General features: G+C 43.1%; 1 protein-coding gene across 2 annotated transcripts in view; it reads left to right on the plus strand.

Moving 5' to 3' along the window:
- Positions 1 to 19,696, plus strand: part of WIPF1 (WAS/WASL interacting protein family member 1) — a 132,792-nt gene that overhangs the window by 19,482 nt on the left and 93,614 nt on the right. The window contains exon 2 of one of the 2 annotated variants that reach the window (XM_066279667.1): positions 6,048 to 6,158. The exons of the other annotated variant lie outside the window; for it this stretch is intronic. The gene's annotated coding sequence lies outside the window, so the exon portion shown is untranslated. The remainder of the gene's footprint in view (positions 1 to 6,047; positions 6,159 to 19,696) is intronic. 2 annotated transcript variants of the gene reach the window in all.

A 19,696-nucleotide genomic window follows, 5' to 3' on the forward strand; every position in this document is an offset into this window, starting at 1 on the left:
TTAAGGCTGGGGGCTGGGGAGGAACATGAATTCCTGAGTTTTGTTCCCACATTTATTGTAATCTTTCTCTCTGTTCTGTTAAAATGAGGCCCCTTAGTAGCTGCTGTCAGTTCAAAGTTGAGTTGGGAAACATTAGCCAAGTGCTTTGAAGAGGAAAATATTTTATTAGTTCCTTCTCTGCCAAGGTAGTCCTTTACTTGCGTGCCTCTTCAGAACTCCTGGGAGTTTTGGTAGCGGCTGAGCCATGAATCGTAAACCGTGCACACTGGAGGCGCTCACTCCGAAGTTCAGATCAGGAGAGGGGCTTTCTCTAGAGCACAGCCTTATTCACAAAGCCTCACCTGTGGCCTTGGTTGTGGTCAGTGGTCCTACGGACCTAATTTCCTTCATCCTCCTCTTCACTTCTGACCTTAATTCTTGGGAAAGCAGGTTCCTGGAAAGGGCCTGTTTATAGAGAAATGCTTTAAGTTCCCCTTTTAGCCCGTCTCTGACTTCTCTACTGCCTAATTCTCCACTGACATTAACATTTAAAAATTAATTTGTAAAGCAGAAATGAAATCTGCTTTTCAGTGTTCTCATAGATCTGGGGTATTCCTTCCAAATACTTTCTGGAAAAAAAAAACCCTCTCAAAATCAAGACAGTAATGATAAATGCCCAAAGACGTTTAGCAGGAACCACATTCTTTCTCTGTTTTGTTGCTGGGTTTCCAGTGCAGAGCCTTCTGGTCAAGGAGGCCCTCTTATTCTCTTCAGAGCGAACATGCTTACAGCTTTGGCTTGCTTCATCTGGGTTGCTGCCATCGAGGGCTAGAAATCAAATGACATAAAGATAGAAACACTTATCGGAGCCTCACGTATCTGGCCGCCCTATTTCAGAACACTCAGCTTAGCTCCGTTTGGCTGTGAATGTGGTTGTAATTCCATGCATAGATTTTCCTCCTCTGGTTTCTGGCCTATTTTAAAGCAGATCAATGTTGACACTCTATAGAACCATAATCAGGAATGTTTATTTTAAGTCCCATCTCTGTAGTGCTCTGTTAGATTCTCTTCAACGCCCGTCAAAGAAAGTTCTACTGACCCACGTCCTGTCTGTCTGCTGGATGCTAACAGTCTGCCACTCCAGTCCCAGAGAAGAGAATGCAGGCCTGCTCCTGCCGCGAGTGTACGCAGTAGTCATGTGGGGCCCGGTTAGGTGCTAGGGAGGGTGATGCTCTGCTGAGATGAAGGCCATTCCCTGCATTGGTACCTTCCCTCCAGGGCAGGCAGCATACTTTGCCTCTGGTTGCTAATGCAGTTTCAGCCACACTCACCCAGACCCCGGCTCCCGCTGACCACTCAGGCTGCACCCACCTCTCCAGCACGGTCACCACCAACCCTCCTCACTCCTCTGCAGCCTGCTCTGGCTTCATCTATTTGCTCAGCAAGCATTTAAGTGCTCACTATTGAGAGATGCATGTGTTCTAGAAGGGAGAAGCAGCTAGTAAACAAGCAAACAAATAAGTTAGATGAGTTAATTCATTATTGATAAATACTTAAATTGATTACCTAGATGATTCATTAGTTAGTAGTGATGAGAGCTAAGAAAAGGGATGAGGGGATGAGGGGATGAGAGTGATGGGGAAGCTACATGAGCTACAGCTGTCAAAGAAAGCGTGCATCAGGCAGGCAAAGGGAACATCCATTGCAAAGGCCCTGAGGTGAGAGCAACCTGGACAAGTCCAGGAAAAGAAAGACGGAGATGTGGCTGTGGTGGAGGGACGATGTCAGAGATCTGGGCCAGGGCCCCGTGCTCTATAAGAACTTTAATGGGGTTATCATATGATGTGTGCTATAATAAAATCACTCTTGCTTCCATCCACCTCTGCCCAGCTCTGAGCGCATGGCCTTCCTCCCTAACTCACATCTGCTGGGCCCATCATGTTGCCCCAGCTCTGCCTGCCGCACCCTGGCCTTCCCATTCCAGCTGCCCAAGTTGAGGTCCGTCACTCCCTCAGCCCCAAAACCAATTGATCAGCCAGGCCCAGGGGTTCGAAGGATGGGTGAGTCAGAATGAGTCTGTCCCAAGCTGCCTGCAGCACTGGACAAAGAAGACAGTGAGGTGCCTCCTAGGCTAGAGGAGTCCAGGCCGGCCCCTCGCACTCCTGGCTGCAGGCCTCACCTCTGTTCGGTGCTCTCAGGTCCTGAGCTTCAGAGATCGGCAACATCATCACGGGAGCAGTGCTCACCAGGCACTTGCTCTATGCATTTATTCCTCTATGAGATTGGCACTGTTGTTATTTCTGTCTTACAGTGTAGGAAACTGAGGCACAGAGAGGTTAAGTAACTTGTCCGGAGCCCCCAGCGAGAATGTGGTTGAACCAGGATTCAAAGCAGGCAGTTATAGCCCCGTGCTCTCACTCACTATGTTCCACTGTGACATCTTCCCCACCTCTTAGCAGTCCCGAACAAGGCTTTTTCCAGATTGTCCAGCCCAGAGCACAGCCCTCATCAGGGTCCGGATGCTCCCCGGACACACCCTGCCTCAAGCAGTGAGCAGACCCAGTACGTTCACCAAGTTGGGGTGGTATCTCCCACATCAGCTAAGCAAGGGCTGGCTGTCCTCTTCAGGACAGTCCCCACCATCCTTTTCTAGACCGTATGAGGAAAGCTCTACTCTGGGAACACCCACTGCCTGCCAAATAACAGTAATAATAGTAGGAGCAGATGCTCCTTGAGCACTTCCTACGTACCTGGATCTCTGTTTATCCCTTTTATTTTCCCAGCGAAGGAACAGAAGCACAAACAGGTTAGGTAGGCAGCCTGCTTAAGGCCACAGAGCTTATAACTGGGGAACCAGGATTTGAACCGAGGCAGGCTGGCTCCAGAAACCATTAGAGTGCACGTCTTTATGCTGAGGAAGAATTCCACCCCTGTGCTTTCCACGTGGTGGTTCATGATCTAATCCTTGTAGCCACAAGATGATCTGATTTTATTAACACAGGACAAACCTGTAAATATTTGGAGACAGTTATCACATCTCTGTTGGTTCCAAACCATGACACAAGCTCTCGGGAGCAGCTTTATCCCAGGTCTCCCAGTTCCTCCCAGAAAAGCACAGAGGGCTTTAAAATTTTCCATCCAAATCCAGACGCTTGTGAGAGGCAAAGGCACTATTAATAATTATGCTGGGACAACAGGCATGAACAGGGACTGTCCTGGGCAAACTGGGAGGTGGTTCGCCCTACCCCGAGGCCATGGTAGAAATGCCACTGCTCAGAATGCCTTCTGAAGACTGCGCTCAGGTGGATTCTGGGGAAGTGGAGATAACTCTACACAAATTCTTGATTGGATGGGGATTTGGTTGCTGGAGTCCGCAGTGGAAATATGCTGGATGTGTAGCGAAGTCCCACAATTGCTAATGTGATTTTGCATGAGGCACCTCCCCTCTCGGTTCTCAGTTTTCTCATTGTGAATTAGAGGTTGATCATCTGGAAGTCCCTTCCCCTTCTAGAAAGTCTGATCCTGTGTTCCCCTTTCTGACACATGGCTACCCCCTCACTCCCAAGCCATGAACATGGATTGGAGTTTTTAACCCATTTTCTGTGTTTAGCAGTTCTGCCAGCATTATATCCCAAACCCTGGGGGTCAATCTTCAGAGAGCCAACGAGGTCCCCTCATCTAGCCTGCTTTTGGGGCGCCTGTGACCTTGTGCTGAGCACAAAGTATGGTCTTTAAATAATGCATTTCCTCTGAGACAGCCACGGATTTTGCCGATATAAACACAGGAAACAGAAAACAGCCTCCTTTGAAAATATCTGTTGACTTATTGAAAAATTTCTTTTAAAAAACTTACCTTTTAGGGTTCTTAAAACCCGCATCTGTGAATCCGTATCTGTGAAAGTGTTTTTACACAGTTTATCTCATTAAATCATCAACGTGACCGTGTAAGGTAGGTATTTCTTTGGTTTCCAGATACTGAAACAGACTCAAGGAGACAAAATGACCTGTGAGAAGACACACAGCTAGTTCATGCGGGATTGTAGCTCAGATTCAGTCTGCAGGGTCCTTATCCAGTAGCCTTCGTGCTGTACCAGTAGCTTTCGGTTTGTCTGTGTTTGTTTGTTTAAGCAGAGAACTCATTTTCTCAAGCAGAAGTAAAGCTTTTCTGGGTGAAGTAGGATGTATCTGCCTTATCTAGGGTTCTGTAAAAACTTGTGGCTTTTAATGAACTTCACTGTGCTTCTAAGTCACTTGGTCAGACCACCATGGGGCTCGTGTCAGCTGCATGAATGTGGTCTTTTCTAGGAGCATTGTCCCCTAACTGCTGAGGCTCAGTGATGGCCCCCTGTACCCTGTTTTCCCACCTTGCCCAATTCCACCTGCACAGTAGGTCTCCTTTCTGGATGTTACTTTCCTGCCTTCATCTCTCACCCACCCACTCAATAAACTCTTATTAAATACTTACCAAATAACCTGATGTGAAAAGACCCAGCCTCCTGCCTGGCACATGAGGAGCACGAATCCCCATCCCTTTACAAACCACAGGTCCCTTTCTTTCCTCGTGTCTGAGATGATTGGCTTCACAAGAAAATCCCACAGGTTGCTTCTATGGCAAAAACCTCTTGCTATATAAAAGGGTTTCTCCCTTTTCTCTTCCCTGGAAGGTAAAAATGGGGCGCTTGGCTCATTTTCACTGCCTGTGTGTTCTGACCTCTCCCCATAGTCAAAACAAAGTCTGTGCCCCCACTCTATAGAAGAAGAAAGTTAGAGAACAAGTTCCCATTCTCTCTGTGGTTGCTGTGTCCCAGGGAGCAGCTGAGTGACATCCATTCAAAGAGCACCCTTATCTAGGGAAGGAACAAATGAATGGGCAATATTTCCCATTTTTTTAGGTTTAAAGTTTGCTCTTTCTCAGCAGTTTAAAAAGAGTTCATGCTCAGTTTCACCAACCAACAGAACATTGACATTTATGCTTAAGATTCTGTTTCTTTTGCTTAGTGTCTGGAGCTCTGCAAACACTGGGAACTGATTCTTCTCTTTCTAAACATGTAACATTCACACTGCCAGTTTTTTCCTAAATCCACTCTGTGCTTTCATTTCCATCACATAAGATTTAGTCATTGAAGGTAGTTTTAGAAGACATTATATATTTCCAAAATACATTGATTGATAATTTTACCTATAAGAGATCATTCAGAAAATTTAAAGTGGTTCTGGTCAGTTGGCCCAGTGGTAGAGCGTTGGCCCAGTGTGTAGATGTCCCAGTTTGATTCCCAGTCAGGGCACACAGAGAAGCGACCATTTGCTTCTCCACTCCACCCTCTCTCTCTTTTCTCTCTGTGTTCCCCTCCCACAGCCATGGCTCGATTGGTTCGAGCACATTGGCCCTGGCACAGAGGATGGCTCTGTGGAGCCTCCACCTCAGTTGCTAAAAATAGCTTGATTGCGAGCATGACCCCAGATCGGCAGCGCATCAATCCCAGATGGGGGTTGCTGGGTGGATCCTGGTAGGGATGCATGAGGGAATCTGTCTATCTCCTCTCCTCTCACTTGGAAAAAAAAAAGATTAAAAAAAAAAAGAAAGAAAGAAAATCCAAAGCATTAGTTCAATATAAACTGTTAGGAAATATTCTTGGCATTCTGGGGTTTCTGTTATTTTTTATTTTTACAAAAGACAGATACTTTGCTTAGACCATAGTTCTTACAGAATGATTCTTTTCCGTTCTGAATGAGCAGCAATTATTGAATGTAGCAACCCAAAGTTCCACCAAGCCACTTTAAATTTAGCAGCCTTTCTCCTCATTCTACAAATGTGGATGGGTTTCTAAAATAGTCTAGCCATATCCTGGATCATGTAAACGTGTGTATCAGCTGTCTCTATAGAACATTGATATTGTGTGTGTGTGTGTGTGTGTGTGTGTGTGTGACAGAGAGAGAGAGAGAGAGAGAGAGAGAGAGAGATTGGATGATGCCTGGGCTAAAGCATGGGTAGCTGTTCATTTCTACTAGTCATATTTGTCTACTAGTCAAACTTGGCCATTCTGTTCCTAAAATGATTTTTCACGCAGAACTGAACATTCGATCCCCAGTCCGACTAAGCCAGAAGCCCCCGCAGTGTTCCTCTCCCTGAGCACAGCAGCCCCCGTGCCCTCATCTGCAGCTGTGGATCTACACTGCTGGTGAGTAAGAGGAAACGGAACATCAGGATGGCTTGGCCAGGGACTAGTTTCCATTCATGTGGTAATGTTCACATAGCAGCCTTGGTTAGACTTTTTAACTTTAATGTCAGACCAGGAATCCTTTAAAAAAAAATAGGAAAATCTTTTCACTGGAAAATGTCTTAGAACCAAAGGAAATGGCAGAGGAATGTTGTGCTGTGTTGTAAATAGAAGCTGGTGGGATGAGTTCCTCTATATCCCTTTAATTCTGTTGCAGTTTTCTTGAATCTGCCTGTTAGAAACATGGACTTTTCTTTGCATGAAACTTATCTTGTGAAATCATTTCTTATTCCCTTTTATTCATATATTTAGTTTATTAGTTGTGAGGCAAAGGGCCGCCATCGTTGTGGCCATGCACATGCAGGTTCTCGTTGAATTCGGGCAGACAGTAAAGAAACAGCGGAGCCAAAAATGGTGGGCCATTCCTTATTAAAGTCTGCACCCGCTGACGAGCAAACACACAGGGAAAACACTTCCCTTTTCACTCACTCAGAGCTCCCAAAGCCCTGACACATTCTCCGGTTCCACAACCAGGAGAATCTTCTCTGGATCCTCCTAGAATCAAAGGCCCGCACAAGCCTCAGTTGGGCTCCCGAAGCCCCTCAGCTCTGGTTCCCCATCTGCACACCTTCTCTCTCTCTGCAAAAACTGGCTTCTTCTTCAGCACTCTGCATTCTCTCTGCTCTCTCTGAAAACATGGCTTCTTTCTGCCTCTTCTTTTTCTCTCTCTTTTCAAAACTTTCTGGCATGAAAACCTCTCCTCCAGCAAACGTTAGCAAAACAATGGCCCTTCCTGAGCAGGAAGGTAATTTGCAATTTCACAGACCATATATACCTTTTCTAACAATAAAAGTGAGCAAACTAAAAAAATAAAAATTGTACAAACTCACTTGCCCAACATTAGTTAAATGTTGCTATGTAAGAAATGAACCCAAAATTTAGTGGCTTAAGACAACAACCATTTAATTGCTTGTGAGTCTGCAGTCTGGACTGGGCTCAGCTGTGCTGCTCATCTTGCTTTAACCAGACTAGGGTTGCATTCAGATGGAAGGTTAGCTGGAACAGGACAGAGGTGGGAATCAGGGATGGCTGGCCTTCTCCTTTTCTCCGTGTAATGTCAGGACCTCTCATTCTCCTAGTGGCCTCTCCATGTGGTCTTTCCATAAGGTGTCTTCAGCATGGTCACTGGGCTTTCTACATGGTGGTTAGGATCACATAAGCAGAAGCTGCCAGGCCTTCTGAAGGCTCAGGCACAGAACTAGCAGGTGTTACTTCTGCAGCTTTCTTTTCATTAGAACAAGTCATAGGTATATCCCAATTCAAGGGAAGGGTATGACTACCAAGAGGCATGCTTCATCAGAGGCCACCAATGAAACAAACTTCCACACAGTCATTTTCTAATCAAAAGATATTAGTGAGTGCATGTGATGCACCAGGCACTGAGCATGCAATGGTGAACATGCGACGTATGGTCCCTGACCTTATGGAGTTTATAGTCTGAGGGAGCACAGGAAGTCAGGAATCAGAAAGTTACTATGCAGGGTGATGAGTGTGAGGTGAGAGGAATGCTAGTGCCCCGAGAGCACGCCTGGAGTTAATGAAAGGACACATGAACTCCTGTGGGAACGGACGAAAAGGGCAGCTAGCAAAAGAACAGCATGCTTTCAGGCCAAGAGCCAGGAAAAAGCATGGCCCTTCTATGGAACGGGAAGAAGTTCTGTATGGCTAGAGTGTAGAGAGTAGAGCTGTGTGAGTATGTTTGGTGTGGGAGAGGAGGGGTCACACCTAAGGTTTGCAATATAGAGGGCTGGGGAGTTAGGCAGGAGCCTCATCACATTCTGAGGGCCTGGTAAGCCACATTGAGAAGAGTAGACTTGCTCTCACTCATAATGGGAAGAGATTTTAAGCAGATCTGCCCTTCAGAGAGAGCACAGCTACAGCAGACTGGGACTGGAGGGGCCTGTGCCTGGCGATCCCCGGGAAACTGTTTAGGGGCCAGGCAAGGAGGAGTGGTGGATGGCCAAGGGTTAGGACGCATGGGATGGATTCCAAAGGTACTGTGAGGTGGATGCTACAAGTCTTGGTGATTGATTGATTGATTAGTTGGTTATGTGTGTGAGAGAGAGGGAAGAGGCAAGGTTGACACTTAGGTTCTTGGCTTGGGCAGCTGGCGATGGTCTCATACACTGCAGTAGAAACCCTGGTAGAGGGGCAGGCTTCAGTCCCATCAGAGTGGGCTGGGAGTACCAAGCAGAGCCAACTGGAGTGCACCGAGTTTGAGTCCTTTGTGTTTCAGTCCTCTGCAAACGTTTTTCTGACTATTATGTTGTGAGATCCTTAGATGCTTTTTAGCTTCTGCTTAACTTGCATACATTTCTCATACTCTTTGTTCCTTTCTGCTCTCCCCTGTCCTTCCATGGAGAAGAGTAGAGTGACTGGGTATGAAGCAGGAGTGTCCAGGGATGTCATCTTCTTGGGCCTTTCACTTTGAGGGCAGTGGGTTGGAGACACTGGTTATGGAGAATTACAGGATTTGGGTTGATGGCTTGCAGAGAGCACCTCAGGTAACAGGCTTGAGAAGTGCAAAGGCAGGGGGATTTGGAAAAAAATTGGACAAAGAAGGAAAAAATACTAAGTTAGTTAGAATAAAGTTAAGAAGTAACTAAAGAATAAAGGCAAGGAAAAAACAATTCATCCATCTGCAGAGGAAAAAAGAACAGAATAGAAAAAGGAAAGAGAGCCTGACCAGGCAGTGGTGCAGTGTGTAAAGTGTCAGACTGGGACGCAGAGGACCCAGGTTCAAAACCCCGAGGTCACCAGCTTGAGCGAGGGCTCACCAACTTGAGTGCGGGATTGCTGGCTTGAGCATGGGATCATAGACATGACCCCATGGTCGCTGGCTTGAGCCCAAGATTGCTGGCTTGAGCAAGGGGTCACTTGCTCTGCTGTAGCCCCTCAGTAAATGCACATATGAGAAAGCAATCAATGAACAACTAAGGTGCTGCAATAAAGAATTGATGCTTCTCGCCTGACCAGGTGGTGGCACAGTGGATAGAGTGTCAGACTGGGATGTGGAGGACCCAGGTTTGAGACCCCGAGGTTGCCAGCTTGAGTGTGGGCTCATCTGGTTTGAGCAAAGCTCACCAGTTTGGACCCAAGGTCGCTGGCTCGAGCAAGGGGTTACTCGGTCTGCTGTAGCCCCAAGTCAAGGCACATATGAGAAAGCAATCAATGAACAACTAAGGTGTCACAACAAAAAACTAACAATTGATGCTTCTCATCTCTCTCCCTTCCTATCTGTTTGTCCCTATCTGTCCTTCTCTCTGTCTCTCTCTCTGTCTCTGTCACAAAAAAATAAATAAATAAAGCAATGACTCCACAGGCTATGACCTTAATCATGGAAGATTCTAGAATCTTGTTATTCCATGCCTCCTTTTGTGTGTTTGCATTCATAAAATAAACCTTCCCTCTACCCCCAAAAGCCTCAGTGGGCCTTTAGATAAGCTTTCTTGTTATATAATAAAGGAAATGAGCAGTTTATACATTAAGGTAACCTCTAGTCTTTTTGTCAAAGAAAAGTAACCCTAAGAAAAGAAAGGGACATACAAACCATTAAAGTGAATTAAAAAAAAATTGTCTATTTCCAAGTGATCTAACAGAGACTATCCATGACCTAAGAGAATGGAGAGAGAGAGCAAGTCCCTGTGATCAATTTTTAATAAACATAAATGGTATAATAAATTATACATGGAGGAATAGTATAGAACATTAAACAACAAAGGATGAATAATTTAAATGATTAAAAATTGCTTTTGTCGTATGTTTGATGCATGAGAACGCCATTTGAATTTTCTCTTCAAGGCAATAGAGGAGGATTTTTAAAGAGGATTTTTCAAGACAGGTTTTTAAAGGGAAAATCATAATGTGGTCTGCCAAGAGAAGTTGTTGAGCACAGAAATTCTGACTTCCATAATGCCATAGCTTACACCTCTCTGATAACTGCATGCAGAGTGCCTTGCTGGTGGATGTCACTGTATTCTAACAGGAGATCAATGCTGGAAGCACTGCCCATCTTCTAGAAAGCTGAGACTCGAGATTCCTTTTCAAGTGTCCAGAGAAACTTTGTCAGGTCACAGGGCTACAGTGGCCACTGTTTCTTATCTAGCCTTAAACTTCTGGGATTCCTGGGTAAAAGATACTGTCCATACATATTCCCTGCCTTGGGTAAACTCCCATTTCTATCCCCAAACTAGAGCAGCTGGATAGATTATAACCAAAGAAATGTAGACACTACCACTTCTTGGGTGCCACTCACCCGTGGTTTAGGGGAGCTACATTCATCAGAAACACCGTATTATTACATGCAGTGGCTAAGACCACAAGTATTGAGGTCAGACCTATCTAGGTGAGAACCCACTCTACCACTCACTAGTTTTGTCACCATTGTTATTAATTGGCCTCCCTGAAGCTCAATTTCCTTATTTGTAAAATGGGTTCAGTAATACCTCAAAGGAGTACTGAGCATTAAATAAGATACACACGTCAATAGCTTAGCTCAGTGTCTGAACATAGTAAATGCTCAATAAATGTTTATTAATAACTATGGAATTATATATTGAGTATTTATTTCTCTGTCTCAGAGCAGTACAAAATGGACCTATAGAACCAGGCAAAAAACCCATAAACCTAGGAAATACCTGCCACTGATCTAAATGAAAGATCATTAACTGTGGTTTAAGAGCCAATTCTGGAAAATGCAGTCTTTTTCAAATAATTGAGTTCAAATACCTAAGGCAAAGGTTTAAGGTGCTCCAGTTAAACATGGTCTCCAATATTTTCATTGGCTTACCCTGGCCTGCTTTTACTTCTCTATCTGCCCAGTTCTGATGGGAGTCTGAGCCTGCCATCTCAAGCTGAATAGTTAGTTCTATAGCATTCAAATATTTCCCTCTAAGTCTCCTAGCTCCTGAACTGTTTTCACTTAACTTGGGGCACCTGATAGGCTTAAAGGAGATGGGGGAAAATTATTTTTTTTCCCCCAACTGAATAATTTTGATAAAATTAAAGGCCAAACCTAGATCTTCTGTCAGTTGTTTATTTTTGTCCTTGTTTCAAATTAATTATCTAACGCCCGTGTTGACATTATATCAGAACTATAAACTCTCACAATTCAGAATCCGATTATCTAGAAATATAATTGCAGCCAGTTATGATTGTTATTCTGTAAACACACATACATATCAATAAGAGAGCAAATTCAACTTGGTGTCCCAGACCACAGGAAACCGAAGACTTGCTGTGAGTGCTGGAAAAACATGGCTGCAAATCTGTTGACACTTCTGCTAATAAGAGGTGGGACTGTGTCCCTTTTCTCTGAATCTGGTGGTGAGGAGGGGATTGCCACTACTTTGACTAGGAGAGTATGACAGAAGCGGCCCCATGTGACTGCCAAGGCTGGGTCACAAAAGGCTATGCTTCTGCCCTGTTCATTAGGAGCACTTGCTTTCGGAGACGTGAGGCACCAGGAAGCCCAGCTTGGGGCTGCAGAGGCCACGCTAAGTGCTCTGTGGGCGGTCTTGGCTACTGTCCTAGCCCTCCCAGCCTTGCCTGAGACAGGACTGAAGAAAGCATCTTGGAAGTGGGTCCTCCAGCCCTAGTGTGCTAGCTCCCAGGTTAGCAATGATCTCAGCTAAGACCGCAGACACAGTGAAACAGAGAAGAGATGTCTCCACTGTAACATTTTAAAACTCCTGACCCACATAATCCATGAGGAAAGTGAAATCGTTGCTTTACACAGCTCAATTTTGGGGTTCTTGTTTATGTAAGCAATAGACAACTGGAGCACTCGCCCAGCAAGGTTGCCTGGCTTTTTATCTTGGGTAGGGACTGTATAACCCATGTTTATAAGATCTTGACTATAAGAATCACCTGGTCGCATCAACATATGTCACATTACTGCTAGGTTTTTTTTCCATATAAGACAAACATGGGAGATTAGAGAACCAGTTAACAGATATTTATTGAACTGAGACCCATGGTGAAAGGCAGCAAACCAAATTCTTCTGCAATCTTAGAGTTTGCTTGGAAGTGTGTGTTACTGTTATTTTTCATATTGCAGTAACTGTGTCACCACCTCTAAAGTAGGAATAATAGTTTTCTCAATTATTATGAATTAATGCATTAAAAAGCACATAGGTGTTTTTTTAAATACTTCTGATACATGTAACACTTAATGTAATAATTGTTTTAGATTACTAGATAATGCTAATAGTTCATGCTATTAAGAGCATTAACAAAACAATATGAACATATACAAGAACATTAGGCTGTTAGCGCCTGAAATAGTACTTTCCATTTGGAAAATGAAAGTCTTTTTATGAACAGATAATTCAGTCTGAATTTTGAAAATCAGGGTGTGGCAGACCACAGGGCAGATCTCTTCTGGGAGGCTGTGTGGAAAAATCGTTATTCTTTTCAATGCTGCCTTTATCCATCCAGCAACGCTGAATGCCAGCACCCTGTCAGTCAAAAGTCATGTTCCTGGGTCAGGGGAGCGAATCCACAGCACATGTGACACCGATCAATTAGGCCATCTCTGTACCCAGAAGTTTGCCATGGTGTTGGTTTCATCCAAGTTGTATGGTAATGACACCTGAGTTCTGGTGGCATTTCTCACTGCCCACCCTTCAGAAGAGAGCCCAGGGGCATGTTGACCAGAACAAAGATCCCTTGCACAGATAGGTATGACTGACTGAGGATAGATTGGGTGCTTTCTATCTTGTTAAAAATATTGTCAGGAAGTGTGCTATTTATGTTTACTCCTAAACGGAAAACTGAAAAGCTAAAGAGAGTTTATACTTTTTGAGAACAGTTGGGATGGCATTGTGTTTCAGTGAGAGTAGGAAGTCCAGGAAACACCTCAGTGTACAAAGATTATAAGAGGAGAGACAAAGGGAGTTTTATATTCAGTTTTGACCTTACAATCTATAAATTACTAGACAGGTTAATTTAGAATCCAAATCAGCATTTTTTTTTATTTTGAAGCTCTTATATTTTATGCTTACACAGAGCAGACCATTTATAAAACTGGTGAACTGGGCTGTGGATTTGAGAATGAGGGATTCTTCTGGTCTTTGTTGTTGGGAGGCAGTAAACTTTCATTCATTCAGCAGACACCTGCAAGGTGCCAAGGCCCTTTCACCCTCCCAGAAGGAGATAGGCCTGTGGAGGCCGGGTGGAGTAGACCACTGGTGCAATGGAGTGAGGGGGCGTGGCTCTACCTGGCAGGGTCCGGAAGGAAAAGACTGACCCTTGAAACAAGGCCCAGATGGCACTGCAGGAGACAAACCACTTCTCTCAGAGGTGCTGATTGTCTAAAGTGTCAATTTTTTACTTTAGAGATGTACTGAGATGGAAAGAAATTTGTTTTCTATGCATTTTTAAAGGGATGATAAAGCAGCTATGGTGTGGGCGGGGTTGTTCTAGTAGCATATTCTCATGTGTGAAGATACTCATCTCTGGGTGTGCCTACCCACTCTACTTTTCCTTTAAAAGGGCCAATAATTCTCCAAACTTCCTGTTTCCTTTAGAGAGACACAAAGCTGTCATGGGTGCTGGACGATAATAGGGTTCTGTTCCCCCCCCCAAATCTGCCTCAAATCTTTACTTCATCAACTTAGTAGAAGGAGAACACAGGGAAGGGACTGCCCAGAGGGGAATGGTGGTTTATAGCTGAGCCTTAAAGTCACTGCAACAGCACAATTTCTGAGCTGCTGTTCTCAGGACAGGAGGAACCAAGTCGAGATAAAGACTGATCTGGCCCAGTGCAGTTGTAAAGTTAGGGCCCATAGTGTGGCCAAGGTAGAAATTGCATCCATTCAGAATTACTCTTGATCGCTATTTTCTTGATTGATCTCCAGATGAAGTGCTGGCTGCCATTTATGGGCCCTGGCATTTGAAAAAATATGTGATTTTAAAGACTGAAATCACAGCTGGTGTGGTATGCTGGTGAGATTTCTCTGTCATCTCAGGATACTCTGAGGGCACACTCATTGTGCAGAATGGTGGGTGAAATTGCTGTCACTTTAAATTATTTTCTATCCCTCTTTCTTCTTCAAGCATAAAGAGTTGGATTTCTATAAGTAAAATAAGCCTGTTACGCAACTGAATAGATGGGAAATGGAATCTCAGAGTGTGTCAGTCCACAGTGTACACAGTTTGGTTGGGGGCTCCTGGATTTTTTTTTAACAATTTGGATAGTACAAGGCAGTTCATTGTTAACAACAAACCAGGATGGTTGTAGTGTTGCTTTGCTTTGTTTGATTTTGGTTTTATAACTTTATACTGTTTTCTTTAATCAAGCTATATGAATTTTTAAGCTGAATTTATTCATTTAGTTATACATTTAGTATCTTACTACTTGTCACAACTTACCTTCCCCTGTATATTCCTTATTGCTTAGGAAAGCTTCACACCTATAAAATCTAGTTACTAAAAAATTCATCATGCTTTGATGAATATTGTAGTTCATGATGGTAATTTTCTAAAAGGGGGGAATATAATTCATTAAAAACAAAAACTACAGCCCTGGCCAGTTGGCTCAGCGGTAGAGCGTCGGCCTGGCGTGCGGGGGACCCGGGTTCGATTCCCAGCCAGGGCACGTAGGAGAGGTGCCCATTTGCTTCTCCACCCCCCCCTCCTTCCTCTCTGTCTCTCTCTTCCCCTCCTGCAGCCGAGGCTCCATTGGAGCAAAGATGGCCCGGGCGCTGGGGATGGCTCCTTGGCCTCTGCCCCAGGCGCTAGAGTGGCTCTGGTTGCGGCAGAGTGACGCCCCGGAGGGGCAGAGCATCGCCCCCTGGTGGGCAGAGCATCGCCCCTGGTGGGCGTGCCGGGTGGATCCAGGTCCGGCGCATGCGGGAGTCTGTCTGACTGTCTCTCCCCGTTTCCAGCTTCAGAAAAAATACAAAAAAAAACCAAAACAAAACAAACAAACAAAAAAAAACACAAAAAACAAACCACTACAATCAGCTCATTATAATATTTCATTAACTCTTATTCTACCTCTACTTTTATCACAACCATTAATGAGCCACAGTGCCTCAAGGTTAAAATGAAGTTGATATAAAATTTTCAGGAAGCATTATTTCAATAAACACACTTATGTTACTAGGTACAGGCATGTTTGATTATTTTTGTACATAAATTTGTCCTTGAAAGTTAATTAGTGGAGATTATGTTGCTTTCAATGCTGTAAGTATGTCACTGAAAGATATGCAACAGTAATTTAGTAAATAGCTCCTAGTCTTATTCTAGGTAGCTCCCAGAGCACCAAATTTATTTCTAGACGTTGCTTGAAGGCAAAGAAAATAATGGATGCTAATATACAAAATGTAGTGTTCCCATTCAGAAGGACTGTGTGTAATTAATACAGTCGAGAAATATTTATCTTTTGAAAGTTTACCTCATTTACAGAATTATATAATTCAACCTGACTATAGTAACTTCAAAATCCAAATTATCATCCAGAAGATATGTGATAAACACATCTGGTTCAGTTCGATATTGCTTAGCTAGACACGATCCACACTCTAATTGTAACCTGAATTAATCCTGAGCCCCCCACATGGTCCAGATTCTGCTTGAAGTCTCATTCAAAGAAAACATTAGAAAGTCAAAAAGCCTTGAAGAACAACGTATCTCTTTAATCCAACTTTTTCTAAAAGCATTCATACCATATAAACAGCTTCTCCAAAATTCTATATAGACATCTATTCCTCTACCTACACTCATGGCCACTGCTAAACTCCTCTTTGTCTTTCTCATTCACAGAGTTTTTCACTGGCCATGAAGCATTCCTCATTCAAAAAAAATAATGAAGGTATAATTCACATTCCATTTTCCTCTTTATTTTTGATCAGTCACAAATACATCCAACTCTTCCAAATTTAGAAGCATAAATTCTATCTCACCTCCAGGTTCAAAGTACCCATTTGGATTTCCTGTTCTACTTCCGGGATTGACTGTGCCTCTCTAGGATGACTGGAAGACTTGCAGCTCCACTTACTCTGATTCTTGAATATCCTTTATTTCCTGCTGGCACAACACCCACAGAAATAAAGCTTGTTGCTTGACTGTGACTTCTTGCAAGAAATTCTAATAATAGAACTCCTCATAATAGTATTTCCACCTACCGGTAGTAGCAATAGCCACCATTTATGCACTGCCTTGGCGAAGCTCTTTGAATGCACCATCACAAAGTTAGGCCCATGTTACAAATGAGAAAACTGGGACACAAAAGAATAAAGCAATTTACTGCAAATAGTAAGTAATGGATTTAAGATTTGAACCCAAATTGTTTGATGTCAGAAACCTTCCTTTTAGGAGTGACATGGCTTGTTTACCAATTCTACCCTATTCTGTGTGTTCTTAACTATGGAAGGTAGGGATGCATCTGAGTAGAAAGGCTGTGCAAATATAGGCAGTTAACTAGGTGTTTTCTTGGTTTCATGTTATATATGTGTATATATATGTGTGTGAGGAAAACATAAACCCTGAATCAGAGCCACAGATCTGCATGTTCTCTCTTGGCACCCTTGGTACACTTTTGAATTATTTACATTGACTTATGTTCTTCTGTTCTCTATCCAACCTAACAGAAAGGAGCAATAAATGTGTGAGAGCATCTTGGTTCCTAGTACTGACTACCACCTCTGGAGTTCTGTATTCATGAGGCATCTTAAAACTCAAATTGGGTGAATGGCAAAGCTTTCTTTGTGTCCCTAGCCAGTCTTTTTTTGTGAACAAGGAAATTTTCCATATCCTTTCAGTGTTTTGATCAACAACAAAGATGAGTGAGGGACCTAATTATTTGGAATTCAACTGCATAATATTGAGAAGGGCCAGTTTGGTTGGCATCAGGCCCTGTAGTATGTCAAAGAAGAATGACTCTGCTAGGACTCTGGCTTTGAAGATGGCTGGCCAGAAGGCTTGATAATTCTGGCTTAGATGACATTACAGTGGCCTAAACAAATGTATCAGAATGCAGTGCATCAGCGAGGGAACTTTCTTGACCTTTCATCCTCCCTTTAGCTGCTTCAAGGGCTCAAAAAGTGGTGCATGATGTCTTTTTGCATGATTGCTAATGAGGAGATGCTTTGACATGACATAATGCTCCAGAAATCCCCCAGGATCAGTATAGAAACAATCACTCTGGGGTCTGACTGCACTGTTTGACCTACATTGTGAAGCATTGACTGCCAAGGGTGGGCCTCACTAGAGTTTCTCTCTGTACAACGTGCATATGATGTGCATGGGTTTAAGTTTCTTTGGGAGACAGAACAACAAGGAGACAGTTTTGCTGTACACTGGAAATGACACCAGACTTTTAGTCAGAAGCTTGAGGTTTAAATCCCCATTCTATTACTTTTTTACTTTAAACAATCTCTTCAACTCTTGGAACCTAGGTAATTCTTCCCTTTTATATTTGGAGAATAATTAAAAATAATATTTAACTCATGCTTGACCAGGCAGTGGTGCAGTGGATAGAGCATCGGACTGGGACACAGAGGACCCAGGTTCAAAACCCTAAGGTCTCAGGTTTACGTGCGGGCTCATCCAGCTTGAGCCATGGGCTCATCTGGCTTGAGTGCAAGGTCACTGGCTTGAGCATGGGATCAAAGACATGACCCCATGGTCGCTAGCTTGAGCCCAAAGGTTGCTGGCTTGAAGCTCAAGGTCGCTGGCTTGAGCCCAAGATTGCTGGCTCGAGCCCAAGATTGCTGGCTTGAGCAAGGGGTCACTCGCTCTGCTGCAGCCCCCCCTCCCCAGTCAAGGCACAAATGAGAAAGCAACCAGTGGACAACTAAGGTGCTGCAACGAAGAATTGATGCTTCTCATCTCTCTCCCTTCCTGTCTGTCTGTCCCTATTTGTCCCTGTCTCTGTCTCTGTCACTCACATACAATAATAATAATATTTAACTGATAAAATGTTTATGTGACTACATTAATTTTTTTAAATGTTATGTTAGAACAGAAAGAATCCTGTAAGATAGTGTATCAATTCTCTTTTTGTGATCCAAACCAGGATCTTAGTCCAGTAAATTGAAAGTAACTGGCAGATTTTCAAACAGTTGCTATACTTTTATCCTTATTATCTCCTTTCCACTATCCTGGGATGCTCTGTGAAAAATTAAATATGGAATTTTAATGTAAATCTTCATTCAAGTACATACACAAATGCAAACACACACCAATAATACCTGCATATGTATTTTATGGCCAGAATTTCTCCCATCGCTATGCACTTATATCAAAGCTTTAGAGAACTGGACGTTATCTCATTTTTCAGGCAAAAAAAAAAATGTGGATTCTTGTTGATTCCTGTGCTTTCAACTAGACATTAGGAAGCTCAGCATTCTAGCCTCTGAGCAAGTCTAGCAACATTATTTTCTCATTTGAATTCCTCAACTTTTAGAGTATATGTTTATATTCTAATGATGTTACAGTTAAGCTCTTACCTAATTCTAGAATAGACTCCTCACAGCTGATGAGGATTTCTAGTGACTGGAAGTCAGATAGCAGGAAACCCACCTGCCAGCCTCCCTTCTGCAGATACTTCTAAAGATCTCCCGAGTACCTTCATGTCTCAGAGTCCAACATCTGCAAAAGCATCCCCAGGATGTTCCTAGCTATCGCCCAGCCACTGGGTTCTTGGCTGTCCCTTACCTATACCTACCCACATGATTTGTGAGAGCTTTAGTCCTCCTCATAGGAAAGGGGGGGGGGGTGAATAGAGACTTGGCAGCATATTCTTTTAGAAGGGTTTCTGATGCCTGTGTAATGTCATCCCCTCACACACAATTTATTATTGATTTATTATTGTTATTAACATGAATCTACCATTAAATTTCCCAAAACAATGGACTGATCTTACCAATTATCAGGGTTTTACTATGTAGTTCTCTGATATTAATCAAGAAAGGTCATGTGTATGTGGTATTATAAAAAAAAGTATAGGTAGTATTTCTAAACCATTAAATATTAAGACATGCACATAGCTGGGGTAGAGGGTACTACAATAATAAAAGCGTGGTCAATCAGTAAAAGTCAAGAAAAGGGGAAAAACAAGAAGCAAACAATATAATGGAATATTATTCCTATTATAAATTAGCAGGAATAAGATAAACATATAACAATGAATGTGACTAGGTTAAATTCCTCTAATAAAATCATTGACTCTCAGATTGATTAAAAAGATAAGCTATCTTCAGGAGTCATATGTGTACCAAAATTACACGAGAAGAAAAGGGATAGCTTGGTAAGTGCAAACTATCAAAACAAAAATAGGGATAATAATATTAATATTAAAAAGCATAGGATTAATTGTAAAAAGAAATATTAAATAAGACATAAGAGAAAAAGGTCAGACAAGAAGATTCAATAATCATGAACTTTCATGCACTGAACATCTTAGCTAGATTAGATAAAGCAAAATTTGTTAA

The sequence above is a fragment of the Saccopteryx bilineata genome, chromosome 5, assembly GCF_036850765.1.
Source record: "Saccopteryx bilineata isolate mSacBil1 chromosome 5, mSacBil1_pri_phased_curated, whole genome shotgun sequence".
Classification (NCBI taxonomy): domain Eukaryota; kingdom Metazoa; phylum Chordata; class Mammalia; order Chiroptera; family Emballonuridae; genus Saccopteryx; species Saccopteryx bilineata.